We start from the raw sequence: 12,639 nt of genomic DNA, 5'->3' as shown, positions 1-12,639 counted from the left end.
GAAGGAGGAGACGCAACCAGGGGATTGCGAGAGACAAGCTTCCCGCGCGGCCGCTTATAAGCGAGACAGCGGGAAGGGATCGCTGCAACAGGAGCTCGTCGCAGTGTTAGGAGGCCGCACGAGGGAACAGAGGATCGTGGCTTGGGGTGAAGTCGTGAGCAAGGAAGAGCTTGTCGAGGCCCAAAAGGCAGATGGTTTTTGTCAGCGGGTGTTGGGAAAAATTGCGGAAATGGCAAGCAACACCGGGAACGCTGGCGGTCAAGTTAACGAACATATTGATTCATACCTGCTGGGTCAAGACGGCTTATTGCTCCGCTACATTCCAACAATCGACGACGAGGAGGGGAACGACTCTCCATTCAGGGTAGTCATTCCTAGGAGGCTACGGAGGCGGTTTATCGGATACTTCCACGACTCGACTTTGGCTGGTCATGGCAGCGGCAGCAAGACTTTTCAAAAGTTATGTCGCGTCGCGACCTGGCCAGGGATGAGACAGGACACACTCCGATACGCCCGTAGCTGCCCAGTCTGCCAGAAAGCGAAGCCGCGAGGGGGAAAGACCCGAGGCCTGATGCAGCCTGTAGTGAGTCACTACCCGTGGGAGATGGTTGCTTGCGACATCATCGGCCCACTTCCAAAAAGTCCCCGTGGGAACCAGTATTTATTGGTAATAACCGATCATTTCTCGAAATGGGTGGAGTTACACCCGCTGAGGAAGCTGGTCTCGGAGCGCATCTGGGAGAAGTTGTCGGAAACTTTCATGCGCTTCGGTACACCCACGTGTCTCATCAGCGATAATGCTAGCTATTTTACCAGCAGAGTGTTCACTGACTCCTGCTTGGCGCTAAACATAAAGCACAAAAGGACGACACCATACCATCCTCATGCTAATATCACTGAGAGAGTGAACCGAAACTTGAAGAGCATGCTGATCACACTAACGGAGAGACACAGGGACTGGGACGAACACATTGTCGAGATGGGTTTTGCAATCCGGACGACCGTGAACAGATCGACTGGGTTAACGCCTGCGCTTCTAAACTTGGGTAAGGAACTATCGTCTCAGCTGGAGAACGGGTTACGAAATAACCAAGTTTCGACAGAACGCCCACTTTCTAAATACGCGGCGGAGTTGAAAGTTCGCCTTTCGAATGCGTTGCACGACGCCAGAGAGAACCTCGTTGCAGCAAGGATCGAACAGGCGGCCCAGTACGATAAGACTCATCGTCACCTGGAGTACAAGTTGGGGGACTTGGTCCTCAGGAGAACCCATCCTTTGAGCAATGCAGCGAGCGGATTCGCAGCCTCACTTGCTCTGAAGTGGGAAGGGCCCTACGTTCACTCTAAGCCCGGTCCCACTTAGTAAGAGGGACATTTCTTCGATTTGTTCCCACTTAACTTTAAGGGGGGCGACAGACCTCTTAATATTACATGGAGATTCTCCCTCTTAATTAAGTGAGACACCACCCCTCTTAAAGTAAGCGATACGGCGTCTCCCTTAAATTCGAGGTCAGAGTCCCTTAGTAAGAGGGACATTTTTTAGATATTTCCTTCCTTAAATTCGGAGGGACGGTGGCCCGCTTGAAATGCAGGGGTATAGTCTCCCTTAAGTCGGGGTCACGGTACTTATATACATCGTACAAAATACATTCTGCAGACATGTTCCGAAACGAGTCGCCTCGACATCCGTGCCTCGTACGTCACGAGGCAACCAAATCAAGAGGTTACTTTGTCACGTAACATACAAAGCACGGATGTCGCGGTGACTCGCATTGGAACATGTCTGCAGAATGTATTATGTAAAATGTATAAGCAGCGTGACCCCGGCTTTAAGTTACCTCTGTTATTGTATCGTACAATTTCTGCTCCTTCGTGTTTTGACTGTCAGGTGACATGCTGCACTGCACTTCTCGCACTTTCGCTGATATTGTTTAACCAAAGTTATTCTGTGCTGCGTAGCAGAATTGAAATTCGATCTGTATATCTTGTTTGATAAGCGGAATCAATGTGTTAAAGAAAACAGTAACAATCTTTAAGATTAAACACGTGTTTTATTTGCCATTACACAAGAAAATATTTTGATGTCTTTATCAAAATAGTAATTTTATAACGATGTTCTGGTAGCTTTTACGGATAAAAAAGATTTAGAACGACGCCAGAAATCGGTGTTTCTTGGAAACTATCACACAAAAAATTTCGTGCTGCAAAGTGACTGATTTTGCCTGTCATAAACAATAACAATACAATCGTGATGGAAAAAAAACTTTTTTTAGCGGATAACACAAAAAGACAAGTACATTCTAAAAAAAAGCCCGTGCGTCTACTTTCCCGCACAACACTTGGAAAGACAATCATCATAACTCTCGGAGGCAGCTCAGCGAATGTAGATGCCAAAACATATGATTATACCAAAAAAATGAGTTGCGACACTAAGCACAACAAGCGTGATGTTTTGCATTGGTTAATGTCACAACTCGGACTCGCTTTTTTGGTCTAATCTTATGTTTCGGCATCATGATTCGCTGAGCTGCTTCCGTGAGTTACGGTGATTGACTTTCCAAATGCTGCTCGGGAAAGTAGATTCCTGTGCTTTTTTTTAGAGCGTAGTTACCTACTTCATAGCATTAAAAACGAATTATTCGGCGTCTCTTGTCATCAGCAGAAGCTCAGAATTTCTGTTTTTCTTTTTTTTTTAACGGCCATAAGCAATTTTCTGAGCTTCTCCGACATAAACTGCATCGAAACACTTTATTTTCAACGAGCATACCCTAGAGGAGTCCAAGGGTTTGTCCACATGCCACAGGGTAGGAGAGTCCCGTTATGTAGTACACCCATAAGCACATGACTAGTGCCCCCTCCATAGTCCTGCTGGCGGTGAGTTTCACTGACCGGTTTCCAGAAACGATCCGTTTCTCCGAACCGAAGAAAGTCTTGGGTCCTGGAACTTTTCCGTCATGGGTAAAATCGTCCTGCAAACAGCAATTGTTAAAAAAAAAAAAATGCGTCAGCGTCAAACTTACATTTCTGTTTTTGCATTCGCTTTTTCACATACCATAAGTGGTGAGAAAACTTCTGGCCAATCGAGACCGGAGGATGGTCTTAATGTTCAAGAATGTTGTTGGGTTGTCTCCGCAGAAGGCCCATTTTACCTTCTCCAGTTTTCCCCGCATGGCGACGACCGTGTTACGGAACCGAAGCTGTGCATCCACCTTTATCTGAATGAAAGAGCATATTGTTTTCCTTTGGATTCAGAGAGTGGGAATTAGAAGGAAGGTAATGAAGCGCTTTCACCTGTTATCAAGCAGGCGATAGGAAACAAATGCGAAAATAAAGTGCAAACAATTCAAAGATTCGGTACCCAATCTGTATACGATGAAATAGCGAGTGACATTAGCTTATGACGTAACTTCTGCTACTATTAATTTTTGGTACGAGAATAGACTGCTGTTTTAATTAATTTACGAGAATCAATCGTTTCTGTATTACCAAGACAGAACGAAAACGCATTTAGTAGTAGATGAACATTAGAAGCCCCATGTCCTTTGGAAAGCATGGATTGCATTTGCGGCTCGAAGCTGCAGAAGAGATCTAGTGCATGTTTTAGATAGCAACATAATCAAATAAAAAATTATATTTCTGTAAACATTTCGGCGCAAGCCATTCATTTTTTTTTTCAGAAGCAGTGCATATGCCAACAGAACGTAAATAGAGCCTACATACATACCAGAATACAACAAAGTTAATAATTACCGAGTTCGTTGTGAACCGTGTGCGGGTGGCCGCAGTAGGCTCACCACTCAGGGTGGTGCGTTCCACCGTGCAGAGGGTCCCGGTAGAGCTCTTTACACGAGCAATCTGAGCGGAACCCCCGTCTGATTCCCTTCATGTCAACGTTCGTTGCCATTGCCTCACTTTGAAAACAAGATTGTTAACGGTCAGTCATTTAACGCCCATAGTCAACCTAGCCCTAAAGCGCATAAGGAAGAAAAAAAGAAAAGAAAAAAAAAACTTCCGTTTATATATTTTTCGCGGATGTACGACACAGAAAAAAAATATTCAGCCAGCTACAGAAAACAAAGAGCATAATAAGCATCATAAATAAAATCTCCAAAAACAAAACCATGGTCGGCGGCAAAAAAAAAAAAAAAAAAGCCGGTAGCTTTGCCGGCACGACCGTCTAAATATACCGAACAAAAGAGTACGCCAAAGTAATACAAAAAAAAAGATGTACTCCCTTGGCCACCGCTAACCCCTTCCCCCCTTTCCGCAGACGCCGCGACGCCGACGCAACGCAAACACGCGAAAAAAAATGTTTTTCTTTTTTTTTTTGTGCTCGTCCAATCCCCCTGCCCTTTTCACATACATACACACACATGGGTTTTTGCTCGCCTCTCACTTGAGAAAAAAATGTTCATAATCACTGCAACACTAACGATGTCTACAACATAACTTTGCAGTGTAAATTGCTGTAATGAATTGTGAAGGCAAACAAACGCAAAATCGCCAACATTGTTTCCGTCAATCAACGTTCTCAGGCGGTCAACCACAAGCATTTAGAGTGCACACCGAGAAAGAAATCGGCGAGCCAAGCTTACAAACACTGACTGCCCCAGCTATGGGGCCTTTATGTTGGCTTTGCCTTAGGGAGGGTGATGCCATCCTTTGTAGTACTCGATGCCGACAGTGTACGCTCACGGATAAAATACAAGGAAATTGCCGGTAATAAAATGCCGGCGTAGCAGTGCCAAAGCTAGCAGCTTGAGCTGGGAGAAGAACGAACGCGTTCGAAATTAAAAAGTAGACAAAAGCGTCGGACACAAAATGATCTGATATCACCAGTCTAAGACAGACGCGTACACATGGGGACACCCTAACCCGCTAAAAGTGTTTTGTACGAAAGACAGCCCTGCGGCTCACGGCAGGGCAAACGATTAGCGACGCTTTGTCCTAGCTGAACAAGCAGATCCAGGAAGCGACCGCGTCCGCGGACTACAGCTGAACAATCTCACTCTACATGCAAAGCTCGTGCATCTCACAGCCAGCGTGAAAATATTGATGGCTCGTTATTCCCACCCGCAATGCACCCAAAACAAAGGCGTGAATATGACAGGATTACTCACCCGAAGGAAGTCAAACCAGCAACATGACGCTTGCGACTCTCCGGCAACGACCGTTTCCAGCTCTCCGTGAATTGGCGCGAAGCCTTAGCACCGTTCGAACTCTTTGCCGTGGATTAGTGCGCCTGCCCCCCTCCTCCTGACCGAACTACATTGGTCCAGTTAAGAGGGACCAGTCCCCTCTTAATATAAAGGGACACGCGTGAAGCTTTCTGTCTGTCTTTCCTGTTCAGAGGGACTAAGGATACGGTTTCCTTGGTCTCTCTTAATATGTTGGTGTCCCTCTAGATGTTGCTATTTTATTTTTCAATTTCCTTTTTAAAAAGAGCTGTCCCCCTGAAAGCATTGTTGTCCCCTCTAAAATCAGAGGGACAGCGTTTTTTATGAAAGACCGGTTTTAGAGGTAAAGGCACGACTGTCACGTCTTACCTAGAGGCTCGCTCAGGAAAATGCGAGCGAGGAGACTGGCCCGGTCCACATCACAGACCTGAAAAAGTACCATCTTCATGATCGGGATGACGATGAACGAGAACAAAACGAGGAATCCTCCGTTCCGCGTGACTCTCGCGCGCGACCGGCAACGCGGCCTAAGCGCGGGAGCCGAACAATGCGCGAACCCGTCGGTGAGAGATCGGATAGGTGCTCTGCGCGGCGCTATAATCTGCGGCCTAGAACTTGATCTCATCTTTGCAAAATGTTAATAGAGCTTGTTCTGTCCAGAAATACCCCCCGGAGGAACCAGAATGGGCGGCGCCATCCGGGAAGGCGACCTTCCACTTCCCGGGATACCGGCGGAGCCAGCCGGCCCAACCCCCAGGGTGGTCAACCCTTCCGGCAGAAGACCAGTCAGGCCAACGCACCGGGTGGCCAACCCGTTCGGCAAGAGAATGGCCAGACAGGCCGACAGGGTGGTCAACCCGGTTGGAGGGGGGAACGGCCAGACCAACCGACAGGGTGGTCAACCCGGTTAGCAAGGAGCAAGACGGACCAACCGTCAGGGTGGTCAACCTGGTTGGCAGAGATGGGGTGAGCAATCCCGACGTCGACCACGTCAACGAAGGCAGGGCGGCGGAGACGCGGAGGTCCGGAGAGTCCCAGGGACACGCTGAAGGACGAGGTGCTGAAGATCATGCCGGTGCAGAAGCAGACGCGTGCCGGCCAGCGCACCCGCTTCAAGGCCTTTGTGGCCATGGGGGACTTCAACGGCCAGTGCTCCAAGAGCTCCAAAGAGGTGCTAGTCCTGCCAAGTGCTCCAAAGAGGTGACCACGGCCATCCTTCAAGCCATTCTCCTGGCCTAGCTGTGCGTCATCCCCGTCCGTAGCGGCTATTGGGGAAACAAAAGCGGAAAGCGCCACACCGTATCCTGGAAGGTGCGTGCTGATGCGGCTGATCCGGCGCCCCGCGGCACAAGCATCGTGTCCGCCCCAGTGCCCAAGAAGCTGATGCACATGGCGGGCATCGAGGACTGCTACACCTCAGCCCGCGTCTCGACGGCCACGTTGGGCAACTTTGCCAAGACCACCTACCTGGCCATCCAGCAGACGTACAGCTACCTGACCCCGGACCTGTGGCGGTAGCGAGAGCTCATCAAGTCCCCTCACCAGGAGTTCACCGATCACCTGATGCACGTCCACCGCCACCAGCAAGGCGGAGATGGGTGACTTGGAGTCCAGTGACTCGGTCCAGGGACTCTGCATGCTCCGGAACCCCCCGGAGTTTGTGGCTTGAGGGGAGGGGAGTGTGGGAGACAACGAGCCACGCTGAACGTGGATGGACGGCCCCGTGAGCGGCGAGGAAGAAGAGAAAGGGACGCTCGTGGTAGGTGAGCGGGGACAGAGTTCGAAGGGCCGTGACGAACGCAAGAGGCGGTGCTGAACGAGCCCAGGGAAGACCCGGGCCACAGGGCAACCTCGGCCTTCCACAGCATCGACGGCACAATTTGAGTATTCATAAAGTGTTTGTCTATGATAGCACTCCTTGTGTGACTTCCTCGGAGCGAGTAGAACTCGGCCTCATCGGGAATTGACAGGCGACCCACACAGTTCTGTCCACGGCTGGCGATTCGAATATATGGTGAAATTTCTGCCACACAGGTACTTATAAAACCTTTTCATCCAAAATACCCTGCTAAGTCCTCTTTTTTTCAAATTGGGCGTCAACCTTTTCAGCCTTGATCAGAGTTCGTGATGCATAAGCAGTCGGTTTCTCATCATTCCCAACTCTGAAAAAGAACAGCTCCCACTCTGTATGCTGAAACGTAACATAAAAGCCCCAACTCCTTTTTAGGCAATAGAACGTTAAAATACTTTCAAGCGTAAGCCACGTCTTCTGTTGAATGCGTTGTATTCTGCCCTTCACCAACGCGATTTTGTGCCTTTTGCAATAAGTCATAAAACGGCTTCAGCTCGGTTGACATGTTCAGCACAAACTTGGCATAAAAGTCAATCATGCCCAAGTAGGCGCGCAGTTCTGATTCATTCCTGGTACATGGGGCCTCCCTATAGCCTTGAGGTTTTCTTCCGATGGTCGAACTTCATGTTGGCAGATCACATATCCCAAGTAATAAACAGACGTCTGGAAAAATCGGCATTTTTCTTTCTTTAGTCTGATGTCTTGTTGGCTGAACCGTGCCAGCACGCTTTTCACCTTTTTACAGAACTCCTCATAAGATTCACCCGCCATTAGTACATCGTCTAGGTAGCACGCGACATTTTTCAGCCCTTCCAGTACTTTGTCCATGACTGACTAAAAAGTTGGTGGAGCAGTAGTGATGCCATAGGCAATCTCCTGGACTTAAAGGGGCACTGACACCCCAAACGTCGTATTTTTTTTTATTGTCTAAAACGATGCAAGTTGCAGTCATAGACACGCAAAAAAAAAAACCGCATCGCGAAAAAATAACTTCCCACGCGCGCGCGCCTTTTTATTTTTGGCGTTTGATTCTCCCGCCTCTCGCCTCCTCCCTTCTTTTGATCGGTGACGTCAAAAATCATAAAATTTAGAAGCTGTGTAGGCTACATTTCTATAACATTTAATACCGGCATTCGTAAAACATGTTTTTTAATGCAATTTTGAACGCACTGCGCATGTTCTTTTGAAATATCCAAAATCGGGAGTCCGGAAGTTATGCGGCCTCCTGGCTTTTTATTCACCCTCAGTTAACATGGCGGAGCTCGGCACCTGTAGCAGGCTAGCAGTGAGAGCCGGAACTCTGATAGCAGCGACCATAGTGAGGATGATCGGGGAATCGGACGAAGTTCCCTTTTCGGTGCCCGACGACCTCTCAGACTTAGAGAAGCAAATAGTCGAACGATCGAAACAACTGGATTTGGTGCCGTGCGATACCCCTGATCGGGAACGGGACGATCCGGATGACACCGTCGCCGAGTCGTCGGAACTCTCGCCCCATCCTGATTTGTGGCGTCTCGACAACACTGACTGGTGAGACCAATCTAAAAGTCATATATCAGTTCACCCAAGTTACGCTGTTATTTCGTGTCCTTCACTAGGTGCAGCTGCAGCCGATGTGCTGCGTTGCCCTGCTTCGTGCCCGACGAGTGCCACTGCTGCAGGGATATGGGTCCCAAGTTGACTCGGATTCAGCGCCAGGGCTGCATCACGACTCACGAGGAGCTTCCCCTGGTGTGCCTCAACCTATTGATGCTCAGGCTAGCCTACTTCGAGTTGCATGACCGAAGATTCGCCATGCACCACGACATGCATAGGTATTATATTCTGTATACTTGACTCGGCGAAGTTGATGCGATCTATCGGGTGTCCACATTGGCCCTCTGAAGTGACCGAATAAATTGGCTTTTTAACGTCTCACGCTGCTATTTATACAAAGGTGCCCGCAGGTGGTTGGTGGAATAAATATTTCAAAGTATAAACACATAAAACTCATAAAAAAGTTGCGTTCACATATTTTTGCTAAAGCATCTTTTCGAAGTTATCAGAATTAATTTTGGGCCATTGTTGCGTTTATTACGACTGCTAAATTGGTCGAATGGATTCTAAATAAATTTGGCCAGGATAAAATTCAGTCGGTAAAATACGTTTTTGGTGGCATTTTATTCACGTGAACTTTATTTACTGAAAGCTTACACCATCCTAACACCTGCAGTGAGCTGAAGGGACCAATAAAACATTGAGAACTCCCTATATTTAGCCATACTTTTTGTGAAAATATCTAGACTCCCCAATAGAACTCAGTCCCCGCGTTTATATAATGTATGCTCTTATTCAGGAATGCTGTGTACTTGTTTCTTTCCACTCACACTTTTAGGTGAAACAGATCGCATATCCACGTTACCATAGTCCATGCAGAGATTTATTTTTTTAACTTTCAAACTATATATCTGTGTTGTGTTTGGTACTGTTTCAATAAATAGCGCGAGGCGGCGGGCAAAGAAGTGAGCGCGCGCCTGGGATGTGCGAGACAAAAACGAGGGGACGGGACATTAAAACCGTTTGGCTCTGGAAGCTACATCGGCTGCACCTCGTCCTGTCTCTTGTCGTAAGCACCGTGGTCGTAAGCCACAACATAATTGGCGACGAGCTATGGAACGTCCATCACGACTGCAACGGGCATCGTAGAAGGAATCCACCGGGCCACGGCAAGGACGAACGAACATGGCAGGATTGGGAATGTTCGATCCTTTTGTGGAGGATGGAGACGAAGATTTTGAATCTTACGTCGAAAGTTTCGAACACTACCTAAAGGCTACAAAGGTAAGCGAAGCCCTAAGGCTCTCTGCTTTTGTCACCGCAATTGGCCAGAAACCATACAAGACTCTTAAGACTTTACTCCATCCGGTCAAACCAGAAGAGAAAAGCTGGGAGGAGTTGGTGGCGGTTCTGAAAGGTCAATACGCTCCGAGGCCGATGGTGATAGCCGAGCGGTTACAGTTTAACCGTCGCTACCAAAAGGAAGAGGAAACGGTAGCCGCTTTTTCAGTGGAGCTGAAGAGGCTCGCGTCGACTTGCGAGTTCGGCAGTTTCTTGGATGATGCTTTGCGCGACAGGTTCGTCGCGGGATTAAAAGACAAGAAAACACAGTCCGACTTGTTGAAGAAGTCGACGTTGACGTTTGGTGCCGTGTGTGACATTGCTAAAAGCATCGAGCTCGCACGCAAGGAAACCATCACGTCTCAGCCTACTGCAGGTCGTCAAGTGTCGTCTAGCCAACGAGAAGACGACGACGTGAACGCGGTTCGGCAACAGAAAAGGGAAACGTGGCGTAAGTCAACTAAGGGTCCACGAGCTTCCACGACTAAACAGACATCCGGTCATACGGGAGACACCACGTCTTCATGTTCCAACTGCGGACAGGTACACACTGGACAGCCCTGCAAGCACCGCAAGTACAAGTGTCATGTCTGTAAAAAGGTCGTACACCTGGCAAAAGTTTGTAGGTTCAAAACAGACTCCGTTAAACACGTTGCAAGTGATGGAGCTTATGATATGCAGCTTTACACAGTGTACGCGTGTGAAACGTGAAGGCGTAACTATGAAGTAGATGTTAAAGTATCCGACATGCTCGTAAGAATGCATATAGACACTGGAGCGTCCGTGTCGGTAGTGCCAGAATCGTGGTGTGCGAAGTACTGGGCAAACATTCCCAAGGAGCCATGCAACCTTAAATTAAATACGTATGGGGGAATTCTCTCACGGTGACAGGGAAGTTGTCAGTACCAGTCGAGCACAATGGACAGAGAAAGACTCTTCCTCTTATTGTAGCGAAGGCACCAGGGGGCAACGTAACCCCGCTGCTTGGTCGAGACTGGCTAGAAGAGCTGAGGCTAGACTGGTCATGCGTAAACAGCGTAAGAGAAGAAAAGGAAGCAAGGCTCCTTGAGAAGTACGCGGAACTTTTTGGAGAAGGTGTGGGTTTGATAAAATGACAACAGGTCAAACTGGTTTTGAATGAACAAAGCACACCTGTCTACTGCAAACCGCGACCTGTGCCCTATGCGCTAAGAGAAGCTGTAGAACGGGAAATTCAATCATTAGTAACAAAAGGAATATTGGTACCAGTGTTGCAAAGTGAGTGGGCGACACCTTTGGAAGTGGTACGTAAACCAAACAAACAGGTCCGGTTGTGTGAAGATTACAAAGTGACCTTAAACCCAGACTGTCGGACGGATCACTACCCTCTCCCGCTCATGGAAGATTTGTTCGTTTTACTGAGTGGTTGTAAGTACTTTACCGTACTTGATCTGTCTACAGCCTACCAGCAGCTGGAATTGCATCCGGAGTCACAAGATTTGGTCACTGTGAACACAGGCCTTGGTTTGTTCACAAGTCCACGAGATTGCCTTACGGCATCACTAGTGCTCCTGCAATTTTTCAGTCCGTCATGGACAAAGCACTGGAAGGGCTGAGAAATGTCGCATGCTATCTAGACGATGTACTAATAGCGGGCGATACTTATAAGGACTGCTATAAAAAGGTAGAAAGCGTGCTGGCACGGTTCAGCCAACAAGGCATCAGACTAATGAAAGAAATATGCCGATTTTTTCAGACGTCTCTTCATTATTTGGGACATGTGATAGATCAACATGGAGTTCGACCATCGGAAGAGGAAGTAAACGCCATACGGGAGGCCCATGCCCCAAATATAAATCAGAACTGCGCTCCTACTTGGGCATGATTAACTTTTATGGCAAGTTTGTGCTGAACATGTCAACCGAGCTGAAGCCGTTGTATGACTTATTACAGAAGGGCACAAAATGGCGTTCGTCAAGGGCAGTAGACAACGCATTCAACAGAAGTAAGGCGTGGCTTACGCATGAAAACGTTTTAACGTTCTATGACCCAAAAAAGGAATTGGGGCTTGTATGTGATGCTTCAGCGTACGGAGTGGGAGCGGTTCTTTTTCACAGAGTTGGAAATGAAGAGAAACCGATTGCTTATGCATCACGAACTCTGAGCAAGGCTGAAAATGGTTACGCCCAAATTGAAAAAGAGGCCCTAGCATTTGTTTTTGGGCTGAAAAAGTTTCATAGATGTCTGTATGGCAGAGATTTCAGCATCTATTCGGATCACCAGCCGTTGGCATGGCTGTTAGGTCATGGAAAACAAATTCCGGCGATGTCAGCAGCCAGGATGCAGAGGTGGGCTCTCTTACTTGCTGCCTACAGTTACAAGTGGGTTTATCGGAAGGGTAGCCCGATTCAGAATGCTGATGGGCTGTCACGTCTGCCTTTGCCCAACGTGAACAATACATCAGACTACGTCAGTTTCTTTTCGGCGGTGGATGAAGTACCATTGTCAGCTGGTGAAATTAGGAGAGAAACTGAAAAGGATAGTATGATGAAAAGAGTGTTGTTTTTCACACAGAACGGATGGCCTTCACATGTAGAAAATGAGGCATTGCAACCGTACTTTGTGTGCCGTCACGAATTGTCGGTTGTCCAAGGGTGTGTAACATGGGGAAATCGAGTGATCATTCCCGAAGTGTTTAGGAAAAAAGGGTTGTCCCTGTTGCACGAGAGACATCCAGGCACCACCAGAATGAAA

General features: G+C 48.0%; 1 pseudogene; it reads left to right on the top strand.

Annotated features, from left to right (window-relative positions):
* Positions 1-6,225: 6,225 nt before the first annotated feature.
* Positions 6,226-6,779, top strand: LOC120838130 (annotated as a pseudogene).
* The last annotated feature ends 5,860 nt before the right edge of the window (positions 6,780-12,639 follow it).

Source organism: Ixodes scapularis, unplaced genomic scaffold (assembly GCF_016920785.2).
Source record: "Ixodes scapularis isolate PalLabHiFi unplaced genomic scaffold, ASM1692078v2 PGA_scaffold4__175_contigs__length_147842914, whole genome shotgun sequence".
Taxonomy (NCBI): Eukaryota; Metazoa; Arthropoda; class Arachnida; order Ixodida; family Ixodidae; genus Ixodes; species Ixodes scapularis.
This window is presented reverse-complemented; position numbering and strand designations above follow the sequence as displayed.